At 46.7% G+C, this 27,368-nt stretch overlaps 1 protein-coding gene across 1 annotated transcript in view; it reads right to left on the reverse strand.

Moving 5' to 3' along the window:
- The window catches only part of LOC114872453 (caveolin-3-like), a 191,649-nt gene that overhangs the window by 114,886 nt on the left and 49,395 nt on the right, over window positions 1-27,368 (reverse strand). The window contains exon 3 of the transcript XR_006829931.1: window positions 10,799-10,826. The gene's annotated coding sequence lies outside the window, so the exon portion shown is untranslated. The remainder of the gene's footprint in view (window positions 1-10,798; window positions 10,827-27,368) is intronic.

A 27,368-nucleotide genomic window follows, 5' to 3' on the forward strand; every position in this document is an offset into this window, starting at 1 on the left:
GAAAGGGTGAAAATACTTTCCAAGTTTCGAGGTAGAAACATTATATTTCGGGTATGGTGATCGCCGTTAACGAACCGCTGCTTCTACGAATACTTGTGAAGCTAAAAAAAGAAACGCTTGAACGAGCAATTGATCTAGGAAATTATTTCGAGCAGCGTAACCGATTAGTCACGGAGCAGTCAGTCGAAGAACCGATGAGTCTGTTGGTGTATCACGAGGGGCTGGGTGTCGAGCCCGCGATGCACTAAAATAACGTGGAACGTCTAATTGGAGTTCACGCGCGACCAGAAAGGTAATGGCCTTGATCTATCTCGTAACGTTACGTGGTAAGGAACGGTATGGAACCCGTTTCGTGTTTGTCCCGTTACGTCCACCAAAGAGGAACCACCAGGTGTTTCGCGTAACCGTTCAGGTGGGAGGTAAACGACGAAATCCTCGGTGCCGAACGCGGCCCCGGGAACTAGGCCACTCCGATCAACGGGCCACGGGCTTCGACAAGCTCGAAAATAAATTTCTACCCGATGATGCAAAGCCACCGTGTTGCAATCGAAATATAGAAGAAGATAAGAGTTCGAACTAAATCGATGTGGAGTGTTAAAGATTAAATCATAGGAAGAAGCGAACCTGTTCAACCTGTAATCGTCTCAGAGCAAATACCGTAATCGGGTCACGACGTAAAATCTTTGAAACGTCGTCGCTGCTTTCTGATTCACCGAACGAACGGAGCATCGTCAGGGTGAAATTACCGCGGGGATTCGGAAAACGAGAAGGAAGAACGGAGTCGGGCCGATCCGGCTCGGTTTCGGCACGATACTCGCGTGACATAATTTCGGAATAAAGGAGGAGCCGATCGGTGGTTGGGGAGCGGAGCAGAACGAATCGGTGTGTCGGGGACCGCGGGGCGAAAGGGGTGTCATTTTGTGGGTCACGGCGATGACGTGTACGCAGGCCGGTGTGTAACGGGACAATTTGTGCGCTGTGCCGGTACGCTCGGGTGGGTGTCAGCCTTGCTTGCTCTCGAGGAGGGGGCGAGACGAGGGTAATGTAGGTCAGTAAATGTATAGCCACCACTTTCTCCGGACCGTTCGAAAACTGGCTCCGCCGTCACGCGTGTCCCTCCTCCTCCTCCTCCTCTTTTCTCTACCATCCCTTCCTTCTTCTTCGTACAGTTACCTCCTCTTTCCTCCTGTTCGTTCATCCTCGCGAGGAACGAGCCTCCCTCGCCGCTGCTTCCTCCTCGATGAACGTAACGGGACAACCACCAAACGGGTTCCCTATCAACGAACCGTCGTTTCTTCGTGACGAAGCGGAAAATTGACGTAAATAAATGGTCCGACAAGGACATTCGGGGATAATCCCAGGTTCAAAGCTAAGAACTTCAAGCTAATCCAGTCGAATCCAGCTCCGATTTACCGTTCATTATTAATTTTACCTGAATTCTGACGTCATTTCCTGAGGGGTTTGAGCCGAGAAGCAAAGGGCACGAGTTACGGAGGTTTGGAATTAAAAATGATGACACTCGAATAGCAACTGGTGTAAATGTTAACGTTATCGCGATTGAAGGATACATTCGGAAAAATATATCCACGCAACAGGAACACAATAGAGGGAAAAGTTAACGAGATGAGAGAGGGTAGGAGGTGTTGGATCGATCGAAACGCCGCGTCACCCTACGGGAGATCGATTTTAATAATTATGCGCGCCGCTTATCTGCTTCTGAATCGCGGCAACGATACCACAGCCACGGAGCCTTGGCATTATTTTCTCGCTTCGCGGTACGTGGCGCGTTACTTAATCGAGTTATGAAACCCGTGCCGCGGCCGTACGGTATCGGCTAAACGGCAGATTAGAACGGCAAAGGCGAAACGAGTTAACCATTCGAAATATGGTACGAGCCTCGTCTATCTTCTGCAATTGATTCGCCAGGTAACGCTTTCCACGCGATCTGTTTCCTTGCAACGGTTACGAGTCTATAAGCGAGTCATCGTGTACCTACCCTCCGATGGCGAACGCAAGAAATATCACGTCAGAAAGACCGATAATTCTCTCTGTTCACCGTTTTCTAAAGAATAATTAAAGAGATTGAAAACATTGTTTGGAAGATGCAACGGAGAGATCTCGGACGCGATCTCCCTTTGTTCCCTCGCGTGTTTCCCTCGCGAGGAAGCCACCTTTCGATTATCCTCAGCGTCCTCCTCGATGATGTAACGGTCCTGCATACGCCCTTGACCACTTTTTTTTTTTTCTCTCCATCGTATCTCGAGAGCCCGCTGCACCGGATACGACACACTTTCCCTCCCCTCCAACCCTAGCCGTTCGCGGTTTTGTCTTTTTTTATTTTCGATGCAAATAGCTCCTTTATCGCGCCTTCGAGCGTTCATGATTCGGGGAGAAGAGAAAAAAGAAAAGGCCTCGGTCGCGTGAAATGGGACGATTTAACCCTTTTTTAGCGACACCCGGCTACAACGTGCTCGAAGGATCGGCTTTAATAGACCGTCGACAAATTCTTCCTCTCCGTTATTTCAATTATATCGTTTCGTTACACGTTTCGATACGTCTGATCAATGATTTAGAAAGAATGATTAGTCGAAACGGAACGAAACGAATTGCTCGCATATTTCTTTAGATATCGCCGATTCTGGCGACGCGAACCATCGTGTTTCTTTCTTCTGCCAGGGGGGACATTGACACCGCGACGGTATTCGAGGTCGCACGGGAAGAGAGTCGATGTAAAGTTAGAAGTTCTTGGCTACTCTCCCTGCCACCAGGCGATTGGATCGCCACTTTCTCCTGCGGTGAACGCAAACACCTATCCGATCGATCCACCTTGCCGATGGTATCCTTGGCATTTTTTCTTCTTCGTTTCTGTTTTTCGGTGGATTCCATCGATCCACTAATTGGGCGATCGTCGACGATAATAATAACCGTGTTTACTTAGTCAGAAGCTTGCTATTTTTATCATTTTTTCTTGCAATTACCTTTGATCAGAAACTACGATGCAATCTTTTGTAATTTCGCTTAGTTTTAATCGGAGCTTCAACATTGTAACTTTATTAACCATCGCCACGTTACTTCCATCTTTTGAATAATTAAAAGATCAACGATAACTTACGTATCGTCTGCTGTTCATAGTTGACAAGTAAATAAATGACATAATCGGAAAAATACAATTTTCTGCATTGTTCTACTGTACTCGTACCAAAAACAGAGTCCGCAATATGGCAAGAAATATTGATACGAACCAAGTTTCAAGTTTATGACACGCTTTATCTCTTTATAGCGGTCAGACTGTTTTAATATGATATAAGCAAGGCAGTAGAAGCGAATTAATTGGTTGTATAATTTCGAGATATTATATATTCGATTATATAGACAGCAACAAAATTTCAATATGTAACACACTCGCCATAACGTAATTGAAATTGGATAAATTATTCATTATCATTCGTGCGCTCGAGGTATTGAGTAACGCGACTTTAGAGGATAATTGCTACGGATTTTCATAATCATTCGCTCCACGAATGAATCGAATATGAAATTTTCTCTTCTCTTCTAATCCACGATGAATCTACGCGTTATCAGCCCCCATTGACCCGTTCAGTCACGGTCTCGATTATGTCAGCAGCCTAGGCTGGAGAAGATAAAACGAATGTGGGACACGAAACAAACTACCCTGACCCGGATTCGATAATCTCGTGACGTTCGATAAGAACACGGTCCTTTCCGTTCATCGTCGAACATCACCGTATTCCTTCGATCCTTGTTCCCAGTAGTGAAAGCAGGTTTGCGATCTTTGCGAAAAAAATTCATTCGTCTGCTATTTTTCTTTTCTCGTGCGATGACCATGCACTTTCCCCTCGTTTTCGCGATAAAGCACGACGACTTCTCTCGTTATCGCGCTTCACGTCCGATCGTTTCGGTCCTCGACGGGGAAAAAGTGTACGCGGCACGTTGGAAAGTTCAAATTACGCAGGATCGGTGAAATATCGGCGAATCGATGTGTGACGATGAATCGCGCCACGTAACACTTATTGTTACCCGGCTGTAACGAGGATAATTCCGGCGACGCTCGAAATACAGGCCACGGATTAGAAAGGCCCGAAGACACAAGATTGTGGCCCGGTTCGAGGTTGTTTTCGCGCGTTGCTTCGCCGACAGTCTAGTTTAAGTAAAGTAGGCCTTCGAGCTGCCTACTATCGTGCTACTTGACCCCGATACTCTGCCGTGCCAGTTCTCTTTCACCGGCCTGTCCTATCCTTCGTCCTTTCATCCTAAAAGATTCGCGACACACGATCGAAGCTTTTCGCAAACTTAAATTCGGGGGTGTATTTCGGGATCAATACACCGGGTGAGAAAGAAAAGTAACAAAAATCGATAGAAGTTATAAAGATGCGGCACGCTCGATTGTACGTTAAATCAAGCGTTATAAATTCGCGCACACTTTACCTAGAATAATGCCGCGTTCTCAGCTCATTAACGACGCCAGATTTGCACAGCGAATATACGCTTTAAACCGCAAAGATCGACCGACCGAGAACGGTGCGTGTACGAATAATAGAAAAATCCAAGTTCGAACTCGCGAGTAGCCAAAGGACGGACGTCCGTGAACTTGAATTCGGCACAAGCGGCAGAAAACCGGGCTCCACTCGATTCGGGACCAGGGTTCAATGTCTTCGAAAGTTTTTCGAGAGTGTCCCACGACCGCCACTCTCGAACATTCCTCGGCTTCTCGAACGGACGCGTTATCCGACGCGAAGCGTGCGTCAATAACCCTTTTCTTATGGAAAATTTATGCGTCATCGAAATACGACAGCAGAACGAACGCGTCGAACGTCTCGGAAACGTCGACGAAAATCTAGATCGTTCTTCGTCAGAACGATCGATCGTCGATGCTCCCACGATCTATAGAACCGCGGAGTGAACTTGAAGCCGATCCGCTAGGAAGGAGCAAGCTCTCTCTGGGGGGGAAAAAAAAGGAGAGACACGATTTACTCCACTTTCACCGGTGCAACCGCGTCTCCCGCGGAATATCCGTCGCATTTTCACATTCTTTTTTGCGGCGACCGATCGGATATGACGTGAAAATCCGCCGGCCGGTTTCACGTTCGAGATCAAAACTTTCTCTCGGTTGTTCGCTGCACGCGCACCGATAGAACTGCGGGACGAGAAGTGGGTCGTCGCAGTGAAAACGTCTCTCTGATCGATTACGCTGATTCGTACCGTTGCGTTCTACTGTATTTGCCAAATCAATTCCCGAAGAAAAAAATAAATGTGAAAAGATTACAGATTAAAGAAGAGTGGATTAGAACTCGAAGAATTGTAGAAGCGAGTTAATCAAATAAACGGTATTTTTCCTGCCAGTCGATCGGCGTTCGCTGCAAAGGAGATTAGAGAAATCTGTTGGAGAACGGAAGGATAAACCGGCCTATTCCCTTCCCGTCACGAAAGTCAACCCGAATCCCTCGTTCGATGGAGAGTAACGCGAGTGGAAAGCGCAATTTTCCTTGGCCGTGGCACCGGTACCGATGATTTTCTCCTCCACCGAGATTGTCTCACACCGATTACCTAAATGATTATACATCCGCTGCTGCACTTTCATCGCGCTAATCCGCGCCGGTATTACTCGACGGTTATACCACGAGCCAAGCGCAAAAGGAGAGTTACCAAGGGGCTCTCCGTGGGTCGAAGAGAAACACTGCCAGCCTCTACCTTCTCGACGGTGAAAGTCTTTTTTCCATTTCTCTCGGTGGCTAGGATTTTTAACCCGATCGTCCTCCTTTCAGCAATCAACATTCGATTCTAGTCGATTCGATTCAAGTATCAACGACGCGTTTCAACTAAAATTATTATCCATCGATCAGAGATCGTCTGTCTTTCGAAAATAAAAAAAAGGAAAAAGTTATCGATAAATATGCGTTCGAACAACTTTCCAGGACGAGAGTGTAACGACTATTACAAAACAAGATTCCTAATAAACTTGAATTCGTTTATCGGTAGAAATGGACTTTCACAAACGATTAACTTCAAGTGCAACTGCCTAACGCGTTGGCTGAGGTGATAACCAGTCTACCTGAGAGAAACGACTCTCTTGTATAATTGATCGATGAGCGAAACTAGTATTCCATATAATCAGTGGGACTTGATTGAAAATCATTTGCTCATAGGAAACCTTGGAACGATAAACTCGTCAAAAAGTATTCTAATTTTTTCTCTTAAATAATAAACATGGATCTATGGGTTTACTAGGATTTTGTTTGAAATCAAATTGAAAAGCATGTCAATTCCATATTAAAGAGTAAGAGAAAGGGGAAGAAACTAGAAGCGCTCTTTCTCCTCTTTCTCCTCCTTCCACGATTACGTTCACCGTCTCGTCTCCGCTCGACTCCGCTTGCAGTAACTACTAGTAATTGGCGAGTAACAGTGCGATGAAAGTGCAGCGGACGTATAACCACTTGGGTAATCTCTTGCAGGAGATATCCGAAGTGAGAGGCTGTCGGATATCCGACTCGCTCGTACAATCGGGGCTTCTCGTTTTACGCTCCAAGATTTATTAACCGATCGTCGATTAAATATTTTCTTTCATAAATTGACGATTTTCTCATTTTCATTTTTTTCTTTTTATTTTACTCGATGCGAATCGAACTTTACGTTCTTAGGTATTATGTATTATACGTTAGATATGAATTATTAACGTTCCTATCATACGGTTCACGTTAATTATTAATAAACATTCTTCGATAGAAGAACAGTGGCTTAGAAGGAATTATTGCGATAGTTGCATCGGTAGGCGAAGAAGGAAGAAACGTGGCCGTGGTTGCACTTTCTTCTGCGGACGCGCAGCATGCGTGCACTTCACCTTTCTCTTTCTCTTGCTGGCCAATCGCTTCCGACACGTATACCGTCACGTAGAGTTTCGAAATCGATACAGAGGGTGGGTGCTGAAACTGGCACAAACACCATGAGAACGATACTTTCGCAATCGATCGATCTTTCCTTTTCATAAATCTAACTTTCAGTCAAGTTTTTCCTATTCTTTCTTGTACTTGTTCCCTCCCGTCAACGTTCGAACTTTCGATAAAGCTTCTCATTCTTAATTCGTTATTAATCATTGTTTCACATTTTGTTTCACGACGAGAGAAATGTGAAACTTGGGAAGGCAAGATCGAGCAGAGAAAATAAACGTCAGACTTTCCAGTGATTTTCACTTAGCTGGGAACAATGAAGACCGCGGTCGATTAGGCGCGGCACGCCTAAGGGGGAACGCGTTAATTTTCTGCGCGGGCAGAAGCGGGCAGATAGCTTCACGTGGGAGACACGCTGTTTCTTTTCCATTCCGCTCGTATCGCGGCCGATGGAAAGCTGAAACTTTCATGAAAGTGCATCGCGTGACGGTGGTTACACGTCTACGGGGGATCGCGATCGTTTTACCTATTTCAATTCATTGTCTCTACGACGGTGCGTCTTTCAAGATGTTTGAAAATCATTGGAAATGTTCGCGAAACGATTTACCAAATATATTTCAAGGCTAATTCTTGAGAAATCGTTAAGGAAATAAAAGGAAGTTAACGAGTTAAACCTTGAAAGGACCAGTGAAATTAATCTGTTCGTGGCTCGACGAGGATTACCTCCACCTTCGAGTACCTTCGCGTCTCACCTCCTACCTATTTACCTCCCCCCTTTCTTCCTCGACTCGTTTGCCCGCCCTGCTCGCGATGGAAGGCTGAAAGCGCGACGAGAGAACGGACCTACCTCAACAAGTTCATGCGACCTGAATCGGCCGTCCGAGCCTTATGACGAGGCACTTTACTTACAGAAAATATGCGTCTCCATCAGCCTGAAAGCTTTACGCAACCGTTCGAGCCCGTTCGCTGGTAAACGTAATTCGTGGCTGTTCAACCTTGTTACCTTTTCGCTGATAGAAGCAACCGAGACTTTGACTTTGTTCATTTTATTTTTGATAAGTTTTTAGAAATATTTAAAGAGAAGTTCCCTCCGGTGAAAGGGGACGAAGGTGTAATTGGAACGGCTCGTTGCAAGCTTGTTTTTCTCGCGAGTCGTTCGCGTCAGATTCGATTACCTCCCTCGACGCGACGCGACGCGACGCGACGGCGGTTTGCATTTCGCGGTTTTAGTGTGTCACGTGAAAGTTCCGGCGCTCATCGGTTCGATTCTCGCGCCCGTGTCCCCCTGTAACGGTTTCCAGCCGAGGAATCGAACGAAACGAGGCTAGCCGCGGGAAAAATCGCTAAGCAACGCCTCGCCTAGAAAGTTGACCGATCTCTTGCCAATTCAGCCTTATCGTTTCCAACATTCGTGACGCTTTCAACGATCGAGCAAAGAATCTCGATACAACGTTCCTTATTGTCGATCGGCAGCCGTGATTCGAGCAAATCAATTTCCGTGAAATTGATCGAGCTTTTGTTAAAAACGATCGTTGCAGTCTGTTTCGGATAGATTGGAACGATTACGGCTTATCAGATCGGTACGATCAAAATTCTTGACGTTCCAATGACTCGAGCCGCAGCGAAATACGTTTTCTTAATTCTGTTTCGATGAAAATCGCGTTGAAAAATAAGAAGATGGGTGGGATGGTAGATTGTCATACGTATCCCGAGGACCTTCGCTTCGTTTCGTTACATAATTACGGTATCACGGTGTAACGTATCGGTTTCTAACGTGACGATTTCTATCGTTCTCGTGGACCGTTCGAAGCTTCTATCGAGCGTAATCGTTATCTCGCTGGCCTATTTTAACGAAGGCCGTCGCCTCGAACGAAATTTAACTCGAACACCGCGATTAATCTTCACGATTGCGTAATAGACGCGTGTCTATTCGGTAATCAGAAAATCATTAGCGCACTCGACTTCCTTGAGATCGTTTTACGCGAAAGAATCGTGTACCTACTTGATGTAACGAGTGGTTTAGATATTTCGTTAAGTTTATTCGAATCTGGATCAAGCAGCGGTTCGAATAGATCGATAAACAATTGGCGAAGCATCGAAATGACAAACTGGACCCGGCACGTAGGAAGATAGAGGAATATGTTTCGGTGTAAAGTCCAAGGATTCGTGGAGAGTGACGCAAGCGTTAACGACGTCTCGTAAAATTGAACAGAAAACGCGAGCGGATGCGATATCGAGGCTCCTCGGTGATCCGTGCCGAACGGTTAATTACTTCGATTGTTTTTCCCATTTATATCGAAAATGTTCATTAAAAGCGGCTGAAAACAAGTAGGTACACGACGAAGTTGCGTTTCTCGCTGTTTACTCTGCATCGATGCGAAAGAGACGAGCGTAAAAGGCGAACAATAGACGGTAAAACGTAAATGAGGCAATAAAGGTTGTCTGCGAATTAAGGTCGCGTTCGGGACGGTAAGAAAAAAAAAGATAGATTTCGCTCGATCGCCAGGATGATTCTGTACTTTTTCACTTTCAGAATATTAACGAAGCTTCAATTTATGCCGCGTCGATGGTTGTTGCATCCTTCGCCAGAGGGACATCCGCTGCAACTTTCTCGCAAGTCCTCGCTCAACGATCCGTTACTAATTTTTATGCAAATCCTTTAAATAAACATAAATCAACCTACTGTAGGGTGTGCTAATATCCTCGCGTCGAAGCTAGGAGATAAAATGATAACAGATGTACCGTTGAAAAAGAAAAAAAAATTATTGATAATAGCTTCTGACAAGAGTTTCCAATATATAGGTGGCAAGTAAGGTCAAACCCATGGACGGAATGGTACTTAGTTACCCCGACCTTGACCGGATACGAAGAGAATAGTTTTCCTTAAAATAAGATATTGTAATTTCTTCTAACATTGTACCGACCGATCCATCCGAAGCTATTACGAGGAAAAATTTAAGGCGGTGACCCGAAATTAGCGAAAGGACGACATTTGCGTTTCGACGCGACGACTTAACAACCCGCGTCGGAACTAACTACTGATTCACTTGGGCAAACAGAGGTCGTGCGAGCTGCGAGGAACGTGAGCATGTAACTTCATAAATATTACAAAGCGTCGATCAGCGTGGACTGCGAGTCGATAAACGGCTGAATGCGCGCGTCAGACGATTATCGCCGCCTGATAAGGATGTTTGAGGTGACATTAGACAGCGTCTGGCTTGCTATAGCTCGTTAATTGCGAAATCGATTTTGTTTATCGCCTCTTCTTTGCCCGACGCGTTCAAACCCGTCCTTGTTAACACGTTCATTGTCGCGTTGTACGCTTCGACGCTTTCGTACCTCGTCATGATTCCTCCTTTTCTTTCGCGTTTTTACGCGGTTTAGGGAGAAATTTTTCCATCAGAAGCGACGAGTTTCAATCGTTTAGGGGACTAGGGGAGCGAAAAAACGAAGGTGTCGACGGGATAGCTCACTTATTTTCACGACGATTCAGGGATCGCCGTCGCGTCGACGAGATGACGGAGCAAGTATGAGAAAGGAACGGCGAAAAGGAGTAACAGGAGGCAAAAATTCCGGAGGAATCGAATGGAAACGAAACGAAAGCTCGGCCCAATTACGCGTGCTAAAGATCGAACAGAGAGGAGAGAGGAATGGAAAGAAGGCCGGAAATAGGCATCGTCCGAACGTGTACGACTTCCTTTTATGTCGTCCCGGCCATCGTAGTATTTATGTAACAATAGAATTAGACGGTGAGTAGACCAGTGGGACATGGAATCGAATAGTAATCCGAAATAGACCAGCCATCTCGCCTTTCTCGCCGAATCGAATTCGATCTTGAAATAAACGCATCGATCGAACGATTTACAATGGTAGAAGAGAAAGAATTTACGACTCACCCTTACGTTGCCGCCGGTGTACTTCTACCTGTAACAGAAAGAAAAGAACGATGAGCTTTGTTTTCGATAAATTGTCGCACACGTAATCACGCGTTGCCCGAATAATTCTCAGAAACAGAATGTTCGTTAACGGTTGTTCGTAGAAATTTGACGAAACAGGAATTTCCTAATCCCGATTCCTGTTCCAAGTTCCACCCAAAACGCGGAAGTGTTTATAAATAACACTCTTTTCGGATAATTCTACTCGGAAAGAAATATTAATTCTTGAAGTCAGCAAAGTTGTAGCTTAAAGACTCGAATATTCCATCTAATTGCAAAAGGAAACAAAGTCAACGTTCAAGTCTGAGAAACACGAAAATAAACGCATATTTATATGTAACGTTTCCCTCGAAATGCGCAATATCTTTTACTAAAACGTACAATTCGATGTTACTCGAGATGATCAAATTAGATGAGTCACATTGTTCATACGTATGCATTATTTGGCAAAGAGTTGGGAAGGTGACCAAAAATTGCGCTCGGTCCACGGTTTCTTTCGCAATTAACCATCTCGTTAATCGAGCAGGATAATTAATCGTCCGCGTGAGTCAGCAGGAAAACGGTTGTTACCGAAAAGAAACTTGCAGGTAAACCGCAGCGAAGAGACGTAAATGCACGGGGAAAAGACACGGGACTTTCCTCGTTGCCGAACTAATTCGAGAAAGATAGGGAATAAAGGCGTCGACGTACACGGACGTCAACTGTTGCCCCCGTTGGATGACGAACGTTCTTCCGGTTGACTCACGAGCTCCCGATAAACGAATAATCGGCTTACGTGTTCCTACACCATGTAGGAGGCACGCTGACTCCGCGACAGCCTTTATGCTTCTTTTCGAATCGCTTACGGATAAGAAACGCGTAACGTAAAATCTTTCATTTTCTACTTCTTTCATGGATACAGCCATGGATATCGGACAAACGAATTATCCAAGATCGTTCTCCTTGGCTTGGATCGATGTTTACGCGTTATATCACCGTCGTCGATGCGAAGTCTCGCGCCGATAACGACCATTACGTATTAATAACCGCTATTATTGTCCGCGATTCAGCGTCTCCTACTCGCGCGCCGTCCTCTCCCGCCGCGATAAACGACGATTGCAATGCTAATCGGTCGCCGTAACTTCTTACGTCACCGATACAAAAAAATCCCCCCCTTGTTTTTCCCTTCGAGCCTTATCGACCGTCACTGATATCGCGTCGACAGCTATCACCAGACTACGTTTCTTTTCCTTTTCATCGTTTCATGGAATTATTATTAACTGCTGCAGCAGTTGTACATTTCAAAGGGAAAACGACGAAACTAACGAGACCTAACTCAAAGCCATCCCCCTCGAAACCTAAGGATAGTTGAGGGTACACTTCGAAGCGGAGGGACCTAACTGAAACCTCGTCCAAACGTAACTCGGACCAAATGAAATTTGCGAATGTTTCGGAGCAAGCGATCTAATCAACGGAGACGAGATATTCGCGAAGTGTTCCTCGAATGGACGTTGATGTCTTGATTCGTCTACGCGGGACGAGAACGTCGAGCATCCTCGTTCTTTATTTCCCCGTTTTCCCAGCTGGAACGTTGGCCTTCGTGTTCGTCCGTGAGGCAAGATAGAATTTTCTTCGATCCACGTCACCGTTCGCCACGGATTGCCGTAATGGACACCACCTGCGCGATATTTCAATCTCTCGTATAATCGCAACGATCCGTTTCTCTTCCCTGTTTCGGAAAAGGCCGACCGTGCGTCAAGTTTTTCCAAGAACTCGAAAAAGAAATGGAAACGATCATTCTCGCGGTATCAACTTCCTATTCACCGACGCAACGATCGACGTAATTCGTGAAATTTCGCTACAAGCATTCGTAATCGAATTCTTCCACGTTTCTGGAATCTTTATCGTACGATTTCTCAGGGATAATGCAACTGTAACGTACCAGGTTTAATAGCAAGGTTGTTTCGGTATATCAATCTTGAAACCTGATTGCATCCGTCTCGATGCTGAAACTTGTGGCTTTCTAACAGTTGATCCTGCACGATTAGACCATAATCGATTGCTAAACTAACTGGCAACAACTGCCACCGATACTCGTAACGCGAGAAATAATTTAAAGAACCTCAGACGTTTGGAGGTGCAGCTAATTAAAAAAGTTGGAGGTTCAAAGGGCGAGGCATCGAGTGTTCCCGGCCAGGCGCGTTTGGCAGCCAAAAATATCAAGGATGGTGCGATTACATAAGCGATTGGAAGTGGCGATCGGAAATCGAGGATGGGTGTCGGGGTAACGCGACGATAATCGTCGGTACGCGAATTCCGTTGGTGGTGGCACGTCGGTTACACGAACGCGAGCAATGTCGAAGCGATTGTGTCATTTCGCAGCACTGACCTCGCGCACTTCGACAATCCTTGCGCACGCGTCTCTTTTTGTCAGCTTTGCTTAAGCTGCTCTACCGAGTCACGATCCGGACGCGTGCACGCCGAGAAATCCCGACTCGGCACCCATTTTTCATCGTCAATGTTCGTGTACCGTTATCGCAATAACAACGCGACAAGGTGAACCCGATCGATCGATCGATAGCAAAGATACCGCGCGACAGAAATGTCATCTACCTGGGGAACTTTATCTCGAGCACGGCCTCTCGATTCTCTTCACCTTCGACACACCGTCGAGCGACATAGATTCACAATTAAATGATTTCGCAATGATATTTACTTCGAAACAACGCGGCTTATATTTCAACCCCAAAAGATGGCGCTTTTCGCTTCGTTTGTTTAATTTAAAAGTCACACGAATGAGTTATGCTCGCTCGTACGAAATCAGTCGCTTAGATAAGTGGTAACGGATAGTTATCCTATGAATTCTTAATTGTGCAATTGAAAATTGCGGTCGCAGGTATTTCGATCCAATTAGAACGTAGATATCGTAGAATCGTAGCTGGTTCGAAAGTTTACTGTTGATTTAACGCGACGTAAATCGCGAATACATCTACCATCGAACGGCTAACCAATACAGCAAACGATCGGCAAGGTTACAACTGTCGTGTCGTGTTGCCGGAATATCTAATCACCGTTGCACAGACAGAACATCGGATATCAACGGAGACCGTGGAACGTTTTATGAAATCAGCAGAATTCCATGAGTTAATTACCAACACGTCCCGAAATAACCGTTATCTCATTACCGAGAACACACAGAACCGCGCGATTGCCTAATCCGTTACAAAATTTACTTTACAACAGATACAGGTCAAAAGGTTCCGGCTGATTAATCGAATCTCCCGCTGAAAACATTTTTCTTTTTCCTTCGTCTATCGTATAGATTTTGAAAGTGAAGTAAATGCAAACGAAACTCGTGTCCATTGACCTCCTGATTTATCGTCGAACGACGAAATAAATGTTTACTCGGATGATTCGGATGTTTGAAGTTTCATTTCTTTTCTTTTTTTCTTTTTTCGTTCGAACAAGATGTTGCAGGATTTTTGATTTTCTCGATGATAGGGCTGGATTTCGCAGGGCTCGAAGCTGACTTTAGCTAACGAGTCCGATTATCGTGCTCGCCTCCGTGGCCAATTACATAATGACGATTATACAAGAGTTGCATGCTGCGGTCGGATCAGGGCCAGCGCGATATTACGTGGTAAATAAATATATAATTGGGTTGGCTACGTATCGTAGGCTTAATCCAAGGCTGGGTCCATGACATAGAATTTCAGTGTGCCGACTAGCGTATCAGCCGATTATAACGGCTCTATTATTGAGAAATCTCCTTGAAGATACGCTTGATTTGTCTTATGGAAAGATTGAAATTAAAGAAACACTCGTCATTCGTTTCCTCTTGAATAAATCTTGCCTCGTTATACGTTCATAGATAATAATAATAAGTTGATCTGCTCTAACGAATTACTCGTATCCGTGCATACGATGGATAAGGAAAGGTAGGAGTGTTTGAAGAAACGGTAAGCGGATCCAGGATCAGCGGAACCAAGATGGATGCGTATCCGATCCTGTCCTCAGCCCGATCGCTCGACGCATGACGTAACGAGCAGCTGCGTTTACAAAGATGATCGCAGGATTCTTGGTAAGCACAGAACAATGGAATGTTTAATTGAATCGGCTATCTGAGAAACCTGTACCGTCCATCTTCTCAGAAGATCGAGAGTCGATTACGGACCGCAGACGAGTAGAAAATAGATTCATCGAAGTTTCAGACACGCGTTCGCATTGCAGGAGAATGACCACCGAAGATATTACGAAAGAAAAACGGAGGGGAAAAGTCGAGAGGAATCGATTCCGTGCACTTTTGATAAGACTCTTCGATCAGCGAGAGATCGATTTAAACGTTTCCGGTCACGTGACGAACTAGTAGTCAACAGGTTCGAAGAAGCACGTTTCTCTATCCTCGCGAATATAAACTTTCTCGATACGTGATGTTTTTCCTCGACTGTGTTTTTCAATGACAGAGCGTTGGCATTTAATTACCTAGCTTAACGACGTATCGTTCGAACGACATCGCGCGACATTGATAGATTTACGAGTGGGACTTGCACTCCCCCCGACGTTGCAGGAAATATCTTGGGATATCGACGGGATGAACTGTTTATCGAGACGTAAGGTTTAGGAACGATAAACATCGGATTTTCAAGAGAAAATTTTCGAACGCGTCTTAAGAGCTCCGAGGAGTTCTAGGAACAATGTTGCGGAACATTGAGTTTGACGCAGGAACGTCGGTTCATTAGCGACGAGTTTTCCATTCGCGATACACGAGTTTCGTGCCTCGTCGAGTTCTTTCGAGCGGACGTTCGATGAACCAGTGCCAAGTCACGTTCTCGGAACGAAATCGTCCACGTGTGCTCGCGAAACAGCGATCTACCGATCGACGAACCTCGTCCTTCGCGTTCAGGATTTGGAAAAACAATTTCTTTTTCCCGAAACGTTGAGAATCTTACGTTTGCCTGTCGGTATGCAACGGCGCGACATTTCGCGATGAAAACATGAAAGAAAAAAAAAAGGAAAATGAATCGCGTTAATTGAAGAAAGAGCGAGAGCGTGTATTCCATTCGATGGCAAAGAGGGAGAAATTATCTGTCGCGCAAAATACGATTGCGACACGGTCGCGGGCCGATAATGGTCTCCGGCTGCAAGAAAAACAAGTTGAACGCCCTTTAGCCAGGGAATCTCGCTGAAAACGAGCCTTGTTCCTCCGCGTCGTCGCCGCTCCTGTCCTCCTGCATAATTGTTTGCAGAAGCGGCGCACGCGCCCTCCGCTCCGGCTTGTACGCGAAAATAAAGAAAAGAAAGAAAGAAAAAAAAAAAAGATAAACGGGCTGAGAGAAGTCGCGCTCGGGAATCGCTTTGTCCACATTCTTTCCGGTTAATTGCGTTCCCGGCTGCCCGTGTCGCCGCGAACAAAGAAACGACCACTCGAAACCGCGATTCACAGCTTGCAACGACCAATCAACCCATTCCCTGCTAATGACACAGCGAATATCATATGATCCAATAATTGGAGAAAAATCAACGACCTTTTAACAGCTTGGATATTACGCTAATACCGTACAAAACGCACGAGTATTTTAATTAAAATGAAATAATAATGAAACGAAAGCAAAGTGGTCAATTGAAAGGTTCAATTGAAAAATTAAATAATCGTAGTTGAATTTTCAATACCGTTGATATATTGATATAATGCAACGTAGCAGATTGAAAGATTAAATAATGGTAGCCTTAATGACTGTTCTGATAATGTGTCTGACTACGCATCGCTGTTTCTACTGTGGAAGAACGCGACGCACCTCGTGCGTCCTACCCTTCCGATTACACATCAACTGCGTTCTACAAACGATCCCGTAAACATTTATAATTAATGTTGCCTAGAAGTTCAAGTAAAAAATGATTAATTTATACGATGCGTTTCATTGTTTTCTCGAGCGAATTCTGGCAAAGGCTGTATAAAGCGATACCGGAATCGCGAGCAACGGAGACCTTGTTGTGCCGGTTAAACGCTCGATCAGCGAGCAACGTATCAGCGTTTAAAGGAAGGCCATTGCAAATTGCAAATGAAAAGCGACGAAGGATACACGCGAGTCCGTGTCGATTAATATTAAAATCGTGCATCGACCGGCCGGAACTCGACCGCTCGATGCACCTTGGAAAAAAGAATCTCAGAAACTCGCGATTCCTTGGCAAGAAAACGGAGTCAGCTGTTACGATTCCATTAAAACGCTTCGTCTTCGTCGAATAATCGCGGACGTGGTACGGTCTTAATACTCGTTCCTTCCTCGATCGCATACGATTTTACCGAGTGAAGTCAGCTATTACGAAAGGGATAGATCAGGATCGCGATTGAGAGTTTCGGTGATTTCATGCTTGTAATTGACGTCTTAACGCGTCCTTCGAGAGATTACGAGGTCTCTCGAACGATTGGCTGCAACCCAACTCGACGATGACGTGCTTTACTGAATGACGAAGAACAAATGGAAAACAAAGGAACAGAGAAAAGAACAAAGAAATGCTTCGACAAATAATAGAATATTTCAACCGCGTGAAAAACATTAAGCTATTCTGATCAACGGGTTCAAAGTTCAAAAACTTAATCAAAGTTACAGCGTTACGCTGTTCCATCGATTAATGTGATCAAAGGAAATCATTAAATAGCAGGTAAATACGTAACAGCTGCAACGGCACGCTCGAGAGATAAGAGAAACGATTGAGAAACCGAGCGACAAGAAACTTTCTTAGAGAAAAACATTTCATTGTAAACGTCGAGGAAAACGTCGTTGGCTAACGAACCGTTTCTTCGTTATACTTATGAAAGACAATTTTTTCCGCGAGTTTAATTAAAAATAAGACATTTGTTAAAGGAAATTTTCAGGTCTGTTTCTGAATCGAAGAACCGACGGCGAACGAAGAGAGACGAAAGGAAGAGAAAGAGAGGTTGGTGCGCGCATACAAGAGGGTGCACGAGAGGGGTTTGAGGAGGGAGGGCAAAGAGGGCCTTGGGCAGGCTGTCCTTGACTCAGCACAGTTACCCCGGCTCGAAGTGTGACGTCATTCTGCATAACTCGCCTAATTGCATCGTTGCTGCCGCTGCTTGCTGCTGCTGCTGCTGCTGCTGCTGCTGCTGCTGCTGTTGCACTCAACAACCCCCCACTCTGAACTCATTTCCACCACCATCGATCCTCATACCGCCCCTGCATCCCCCTCCATCCAACCATCAGAGAATCCCTTTCTGTGTACCAGACTGGCTCTCCCTAACTAGAATATCGTAATTCATGTTTCCAGGTAAGAAGAACGTATCGTTCGTGAACGTTCAAGTTTTTCAACCCCCTTTTCGAGTAAAAATCATCGAAGAACGGCGAACGGTAAGTCGAACTTCCGCCGCGTTTCTCGAGAGTGTTATTTTTAAGTTCGCCGTGTCATGTGGAACGACCGTGACCGTGCACCAGTGTCGAAATACACGGTTCGATTGGCGGATCGCGAGGCAAGTCTCGAATACACGGTCGCGTGCATCGGGCACGTGCGAATTCTGCCAGGGAGCGGTGTCAATAAAGAACAGCCCGATATAATTTTGGCAAACATAGGCACGCGGCGATCCTCTCGCGTCTTTGATCGTCCCTGAACCCGTACGATACTCGTCTAATATTTCCAGCAGCGTGACGCGACTTCTCGTCGGACCAAGTGGAAACGAACGCGCTGAATCAGACCGTTTCGTTCGCAATCGAATTTTCCAATCCGCCAAGACGAACTATTCTATCTACCTATTTCCCTTCCAAAGTCGTTTCGCATAAGTTAACGCCGTTTGTTGGAAAATACGATTGCCAAGCGTTGTATTAGAAGGAACGAATCGAGGAAACTTTACGATTGTACGAAAAGGAAAACACGATAAGCTCTTAAATAACCTCCGAGGGAGCGGAGTCGAGCAATAAACTCGATTATTTAAGACAAGCAACGGGGACACTTCCGACAAGATTCGGAGGTAATAATTCCTGTGAGAAAAATCTGCCTGGTTTTCCTTGCTCGACCACCCAATGGTAATCGTTTCGTCGATCCCCGCGACCCTGAACCAGCCTACGATCCGCGAGGTCGTGTCAGAAAAAAAATCGAGGATGGTATCGTCCCTGGATCGGCGATACAACGCGAAGGCAGCTGTTACCATGAAAGAAAGAAAGAAAGAAAGAAAGAAAGAAAGGAGTCATCGACTTGGCCTTCGGTTATTAGCAACGCAAACCGCGCGCTCGCCAACTGCAGCCTGAACAAAGTATCCCGCATCGATCGAGGTGAAAAAGGATCTTTCTTTCGATTTTGAAACAATTCGAGAATGAAACGCGAACAGAAGTAACAGAGGTAATGTATTACGTGGGACGGGACACGGTCAGCCGTCTGAGAACCATGACCTGGAAGCAAATCAATAGGTTCAACTTGAAATCTAGAATAACTCGTTACTGAAACACGAAATATCCAAAACGAAAACGGAATAATAAAAAACAGCGAGGCGTATCAGGACAGCGGTCCAATGTACTTTTAATTACCAAGATACGGTTATCCCACGGATAACCCTATTATCGGCCAAACGTTTCCCTCCGGTGTATTTTGTTCTCGTAATTTCAATGGTATCGCTGGTAATTGCCGTACGATTTATTGGTCCCACCCCCCGTCAAGTTTTCACCGCCTTCGACGGAGAACGATGGAACGGGGAACGGGAGGAAGAAAGACGAAGAGAGACGAGAGAGAATTATTGAAATTGCGTTACAACGCGATCGTCTAATCGACCAACGATACTGACGTCAGCCGCTGCGCTGGAATATAATTATCTTTATTACATCTCCTTTTCGAGGACAATCGGCGTGCCGTGGCGTGCGTAGCCTGGCCGGTTGATGCACACTGCACCGACCGCTCCGCGTATTCGTGAAGAAATGCCCAAGGACGAGGCTGCGTGAAGGACTCGTCGACTTTCTGAGATGCTAACAATAAGTGCAACCACGCGTAACATTGTTCAACCAATGTTCGATAAGTTTCTCTATAACCATTCGAGACCGGCCTCGTTTTAATTCACACAGATGCGAATTACGTTCCTTCTTCTTTCGTCGCTCGTTCTGAAAGTATTGAGAATTATACAACAGCTGACGCATGTCGCGGCGCCATCTGTTAAAAGAATCTTTGTTGATCGTACGATTCTCAAAAGTTTCAGCGTTATCCTTAACGATACCAGGGTGAGGTAGTTAAGATCGGTATGTATGTGTATTTCTGAAAGGAATAATCATGGTTCGTATGACGAAACGAGGATTGATCGAACCGAACCGAACCGATCGGTGGCTGTGTCGCGAGAGGAGAGGGCACGGAGGAAGGGGAACAAGTGGACAGACTCAATAGGTGACCTTGACGGGCAAAGAGTCCTTTAAGAGCCGAATGGTCAACGTTCCAGGGACCTTCGGAGTCTCGTAGTCACGGACGGCCAAACTGCAGCCGAGCCAGACGCTCCCAATAAAGCTCGCTCGCATCTGCCTGTACGGTGCACCACCTTACTTCTCTCTCCCTCTCTCCTTCCCGATCCCGTTCCTCTTATCCTTCTTCGTCCATCGTCCATCGTGCATCGCGTCGTTCCTCGAACCGAGTCCTCCGCCTCCTTCTCCGCCACCAGCTTCGATCCTTCCGAGCCACTCTCGCCTCCCCTGACCAAACTAAATCTGGCCGTTTCGCGGACCGAGGAATTCCTCTTGGAGACCGATTACCCGACCGAATACGTTTCCCTCTGATCGCTGAATATACCCTCCCGAGGTGATCCGTCTACCTTGGAAGGTGGTACCAATGGATCCTTACCTTCGGTTCTCTCTTACTTTTACCTAGATGTCCTAGATTCTAGGTTAACCGACCGTTTAGGTGAAACCCGGTCTCCCCCGAAGCTCTTGGCATCCTTAGCTTTCTAAGGAATGCTCCTCCACGAGAGAAGATCGAAGCGGTAAAAAGATAATTTAGTCCTGTGTTCACCAGCTGCTCTACGACCAGACGTAACACCGAGCTGTTTTTTATTTTCATTTTTTTCTTTTTTTTCGCGACGAGAAAATAGAGTACATCCCCGACAGACGACTACCGACGACAAGATAGTTCCAAGATTTATACGGCTTTTAGATTTCTTTGTATTCAGCAGCGTTTAGGAAGCACGAGCGAGATTAATGAAACAGAAAACCGTTCTAAATATCGGTTTAAGAAGAATTTCACGAGTAATTAACCGTCTATGTAATTTTTCAAAGTTCCATTATTGCGAATCGAAGTTTCGCGAGCAAAGGAGTGACGAGGATTTAATTATACGCGCGCTCGGTCGCATTTCCGCTTGCGTTCTCTTTGTTGCTGCTCGCTGGCCGCACGCAATAAGTCCTGTCACGTAAGTAACGACTAAACGGCGAGAGGTGAGAAGACAATGCAATCGCGTAATTATTGCCTGTCACGCTAGCGCGTAAACAACACACGGAGGATGATGCTCTTTCGCAAACCGAATTTGCAATCGGAATCGAACAAGCCGCGCGTCTGAAATATCGTTATGGGAACGTTTCGAGCAACCAAGCATTGTCTCTGACTGTGAAATTAATCGTGAGATACCTGGATCGTTTTGTGAAACTTTTAACGCTCTGCGCTTTCGTTTAAACACGTTTCGCGGATGATTAAAAATTACGCTGCGTTGCGTTGAAAAATTACCCGAAATAAGTTTGGCAACGAATAAAAACAAACAACGTTTCCACGTATGAATAACGACGAGCATTTTTGAAACGCGAAGCGAAAAACAGGAAAAGTGTCTGTCGTACGTGGCGTCCGGCAATTAATTTAATTACCCTTAAAAACGCGGATACACATCCGTGGAAGAGAGCATGTAATTATGATAATGTTATATTTTATCGTTTCGCCTCGGGAAGTGTCAACCCGAGCGAATTGTTAATCCTGTTGTGCGTACAATTTCAGCTTGGACAGTCAAAATTCAACGTGTCGTTTACGACGATCAGTTTTATGGTTTCATTGTTCGCCTCTTCTCGATGTTTGTTCATTAAACAAGCGAGAATATTAAATAATGCTAATGTTGCAATTAACGCGTCTCGTTTGTTCCTTCTAAAGAGGAATAAACGACTTCCGTCGTGATCGACCGATTCGAGTCGACGATCGTGCCGCAAGAAAAGGAGAAAAAATCAGTCAAAGGTTAACACGGAAGCGGGATAGTCATTTCCCTTTTCCCTGTTAAAAAATCATCCCCTTTTAGAACACCCCCTCCGTGTAAGCATCAATTTTCAGCACGCTCCACGAGAAAGGCATAATTGCCTAAAATCACAACTTTAATTAGCAAAGCTACCATTGCGTTGAGTTAGAGTTCGATGCCGAAGAATAAGCTTTCCATCAAGTCTAATGGCGTTTAACGAAACTTTCGAGATCGTTCAGATTTCTGGCAGTTTATATCGAAAGGGATAGCGCGTTCCGCGGATAAAGCCATTAATTTGGTGGGCACAGAAGCGGCCTAGCCGCTGTACAGGCCGGAGACTAAGGTGATACATAGGTAGCCGTAGAACGACGTCCTCTTGGTCGGGCCGGGTAGCCATGCCCGGTCTCTGGTGAACGTTTTACGATTTACCGACCGCGAAATAAAGTACGGCAGGCGAGGCAAGGCAACCGAGCAAGCAAGCACGTCGCTAATGTCAAAGCAGCAGAATTAACGGCTTCCCTCCTCGCCTCGGATACGAGGAGGGATACAGCTCTACAGCTTCGTTCGAGCTTAAAGGCCCACGCACACCGTACCCCTTCGCCGCCGATTCCTTTTATCGCGATCGGACAGGCTGGATCTCGCGAATCCGTTGACGCAACCAGCCTTCTTCTCCTGCACCTTCCAAAGAATCTACTCTACCGAGAGAGATTTATCGTTGTCTCTGAATAGAAACACTCGCTCGGGCGTTAATAATAGATCAACTTGTAACAGAATTTCGTTTATTCCGACGAAACTTTCCTCGGTACTTGATCGAACCGAACCTACAGGGGATGATACGGAATTGGGTTTCATATCTAAGAGCAGAGTCCCGATAAAATATGAAATCTTTCTGAAATGCGTGCCCGATGGAGAGGAAAAGAATAACAAAGGGTCAGTTAAAGAGGAAATATGTCGTTCAGTGTGCGGAGTCCTTAATTCCACAACAAGATCCGGTATTACGACGGATACGTTACGACACCCGGTCGCTCGTATCTTTGCCTACCAGCAGAGAGGCTGACGCGAAACGTTCGCCGCGTAACGACCGCGAAAAAATTCGTTTATTACGCCGATAGACCGTTGTGCAAGACAATCTAATCCGTTGCAATGATCTCCGCGCGGCAGACATTTAGCTAACCTTTTCTTTAGGGGTTACGAAACCCTCTTTAGACGGCGCGGAGCGGAGCAACTACCTCCAGTCGAAAATATTGCGCGTTCGGTGCGTCGAACCTCGATACGATTCAATTTCAACTTGCTTCTATTGTTATTGCCTCTACTCGACTGATTTTCTATCGATCGTTCGCGGCTAATTCTCTGCCGCGAAACGGCAGCCTTATTACTGCTCTCTCCTTGGCTGAAAAATTGCTGAAACGAGTGAAACTTCCCGGTTTCTGATCTTTCGCAAACTCACCGAGATTTCTTACCGTCTTACATCTTCTGTTACACGGAAGAAAATACAAGGACCCGTCACACTTTTTACCCACCGATTTTTTCGTTCGTACGTGCTTGGCAAAGTTACGAGTATTACCGCAAATAAACGGAACCTACTATAAATCGCGGAAATGCTTGATCGGTTTGTTGTTGGAGAGCATTCAGGATATAATGCGAACACGTGGCACGAAATATGTATCGAGAAAAAAAAAATTGTTTCAACGAGCGGAAGTGATGCAGCCATGCACCGGCAAAGAGTTAAGTTTAGCGGGGCCAACGGACTTTCGATTGAAATTCGAGATTTCGAAGGCGGCGAAGCCTTCGATGCAGGGGCGAAAATGAAGAAGCCAAAACGTTGTATCTGACAGAAATGTATTCGATCGATCGAACGATATCATTTTTATATAAGACTCGCGTAGTCGTAATTGAACGAATACCGATCGATTCGCGAATCTCTGCAAGTACACGCAAAAAATCGCAGAACGAAGGAGCGAATTCGGTTGAAAAGGGGACGACAAAGTTCGCGGCACAGAGGCGCGATATTTTCGGGCCGGGCGTAGCTAAAAACGCGCAGTGAATTTCGCTTTCGTTCGAGCGTGATGCGTTTCGGCTGCGCTCGGTTCAACGAGGGTCATTCCTGAGTCATAGACCGGACGAGCCGGGCCAACGTGCTCTCTTCTCTCGGCCTCGACAGAGCAACAGAGAGATTATGGTTAGCCTGTGTGCCTTCCAGAAATTTCGATGACGAATTCCCGAGCGGCGGGACCCACAGCCACTCCCCCCTTACACCCTCTTACACCTCCACCTCCACATCTGCCTCTTCCTCTCCGACAGAGTCGTGAACTTGAAACCGGGGATTACGATTTCGACCTTCGACTAACCGCGTCGTCGGCTCGCTCAAAATATTCTCCTGCACCTACCGCCCCGCTTCTCGAGACCGCCTCCATCCTCCGAGGATTCGGCTAGTCTTAATGGTCGATCGCGCTTCGCCAAGGCAGAAGCGTATGGGATCCGATGAAACGCTGTGGTTTCCACACGCACCGCCAGAGGGATCATTCGCGGTATCAACTTTCTCGCAAGTACTCTGCTTGCTCTTCATCCAAATGCACGCTGATTACGTTCAAACGATTGTAATTGTCCTCGACCCTAGATTCTCGGTGCCGGGATTCAAGAATCTGATCGACAGGAGGCGTCGATCCGTCGAAAAGACATTGAGGACCGTGATAGGATCGATCGCGAGGCGGGCACAAAGCACGAAATCGAGAGGGGATGAGGAGTCGAATAATCGTTCTATTTCGAGTTTCTACGCTGGAAACGTGAGTCGGTGACCCGGTGAAGAGCCTCGTACACCGATCACATTGCCACAACGTGACATTATCCTGATTTCGGCGTTCGCCTGCGTCAGCTAGCGAGTGAAACCGGAGCCCGTTTAATCTTCGCAGAAAAACACTCCTTCGTATCGTGCTCGTTACAGGTTACGCGTTCGTTAAACCGACTAATTTCGCCGCGATCAACCTATTTCCGGCGGGACATAAAAGCCGAAGTCGTAAGAAAACCATGCTGCAGGTTTCTTCCCTCCTTTTTACTCGGTTCCCCTCTCTGAGTAACCTTCGATCGCGTTATGCCCGCCTTGTTTTTCGAGGGCATCGCTCGTACGCGCGATATACGAATACACAGTTTTATCGAACGGGGCTGTTGCAACGAAACGTTGAACTTGCCGCAAAGAATTAACGAGCCTGCTTATTTTTAGCACGCTGATGCGAAATTTCAAACAAGCTGCGAAAACATATATAGAACGCACCTAAAGGATCTTGTTTGCTCTTTGTCGAACTGCTATGGGAACCTTCGTTGTGCGCAGGTCGCTCGTAAAATGGTAGGTCCCTGACTGTGCTGGTCGTTATCGGGAGAACGCGAACAAACAATCGTTCGACAGCTCCGATATCGACTGTCGATTTCTCCCACTATCTAGTCGAGCTTTCGATGACGCGTGAAATGCGAACGATCGAAATTCAGTCGTTCTCTTGCCGGATACAGGGCGTAAGGAATGCTATCGAACCCCATAGTTGCTCGGGAAAAATGGGTCAAGATGCAAGGATGCTCGAGGGTAGAAAAGGGAAAGACACGAGAGGGGTATCGAAGGCGAGTGGCAGATTCGCGAGGGAAGCCGCGTAGTAAGAACGAGCCGAAAACGGTCGAGGGTAGAGAGAGAGAGGAGGCGAAACGCGATGCAGCGGAGCAGGAAGGTGACGAGAAGCGGGGCGAGTGGTTCGAGGTTCGAGGATGGAGCGCGTAACGTGCAACGGTGAGGAGAGAGGGCGAGAGGAGACGGCGGCGACGCGACGGCAACCGCCGCTCTGCCTTGAACCTCGCACGGTGCATTGCCCGTCGCTCAAGGGCGTCCGCCGCCCAACCCCTCCCGCCCTCCAAACGCCCCACTCCGACGTCAACGCGCTCGATCGCTGCACCAGTAGTCACCGCCTCCGCCTCCGTCGCCGTCTGCTTTCCTCGACCTCTTCGTTCCCGCTTTCGGCATCCCTCTGCTCACCCCTACAACCTCTGCCGAGGGTGCTGCCTTCGGAGGGTGCCATTTCGGCGTGTCTCGATCGATTCGCGTTTCGGAAGCTCCAACTGCGACCCGCAGGAGACTCGTTGAGCTGGTGGACGCATGGAAAGTAGGTATAGGAAAATTGTACCTTAACTCAGGCAGCTAATCTGCAAATCGGAATTTTATGCCCGCCGAAACGGCCGGTTCGCGGAATAAGCGAGTGAATCAATGCTTTCCAGAGCCAGAGATATCCCCGTCCCTAGACGCTCCCGTTTTACGAGCACGTTCCTCCCGTCCCTCCGGACCCTGAGGAGCATTTACACGGGTCTATCCTGGCGGCTACCGCTTCGAGATTCGAGATCGTTTCGGGTCGATTCGAACTACCACGTGAGCTGGGACATCGGAGCTCGGCCAATTTCCCAGAGAAACAAAGAGAGCGGTGATCCCGAGTGTGTGGGTGGACACGATCTACGGCCAGGGTTACGAAGATACCTGACCAGGGCTGTTCGACGTGGGTCGCGTACCAGCGATGACGAGGACAACCGCGACGAGTTCTCGCTATCAAGGTCGCCTCGGCTCGAAGGCTACCCTTTTGGGTGGGGGCGAATCGAGCAGAGGGGAAGGGAATAACGCACAAAGAACGTTCCAGGAATCGCGCCTTTCGAGGGAGAGGGCCACGGACGGCAGATATCGCGCTGTTCACCCCGTTGCCCTTCTAGAGCTGCCCCATTGCGCGTATACCCGGCCATGGTTGCGTAACAGTCAACGGTTCTTTTCGACCCGTCTTCTCCAACCCCCTTTACGCGCCACCGTACGCGATAACGGTGATACATCCCTGTTTTATGATCTTGGATATTCAGATTCACCGATTGTACTAGGTGTACCGTCGGTAGGAGGCACGGAACGTATGCAAATGAAGCGTATAGACGATACTCGATATTACAGGTTTGCGTGAAATTGGGTGATTCACTGGGCGGCCGGTTACGTGGCTCCCGCGTGCGTCGTCGTAGTTTTCTATGACATCTGGCAACGAGTGACACGAAAGCCTAGAAACTGGTTACATCATTGCGGTATTCTCGACTAGTCGGCAGAGATTCACGTGCGGGCAACTACGAGTCCCGTGGCTAGACTCGTCCGGGCATGCGTAAACGCTCCACGCCGATAACGAGACTCGACTGTTCGAGTCCGGCCAGTTGCGGCTCCGCTAATTGGATAGGGAAACTTCCAGCGCTCGTCGTTTCAACCATCTAGTCGGGAATATTGAATCTTTTTGATGGACACCAACCAGTCCTTCTATAGACCACCGGTCGGAACAGCGTTAATCTAAAGATCTACCTAAAGCTGAAGAATGTTTCATC

The sequence above is a fragment of the Osmia bicornis genome, chromosome 11 (assembly GCF_907164935.1).
Source record: "Osmia bicornis bicornis chromosome 11, iOsmBic2.1, whole genome shotgun sequence".
Classification (NCBI taxonomy): domain Eukaryota; kingdom Metazoa; phylum Arthropoda; class Insecta; order Hymenoptera; family Megachilidae; genus Osmia; species Osmia bicornis.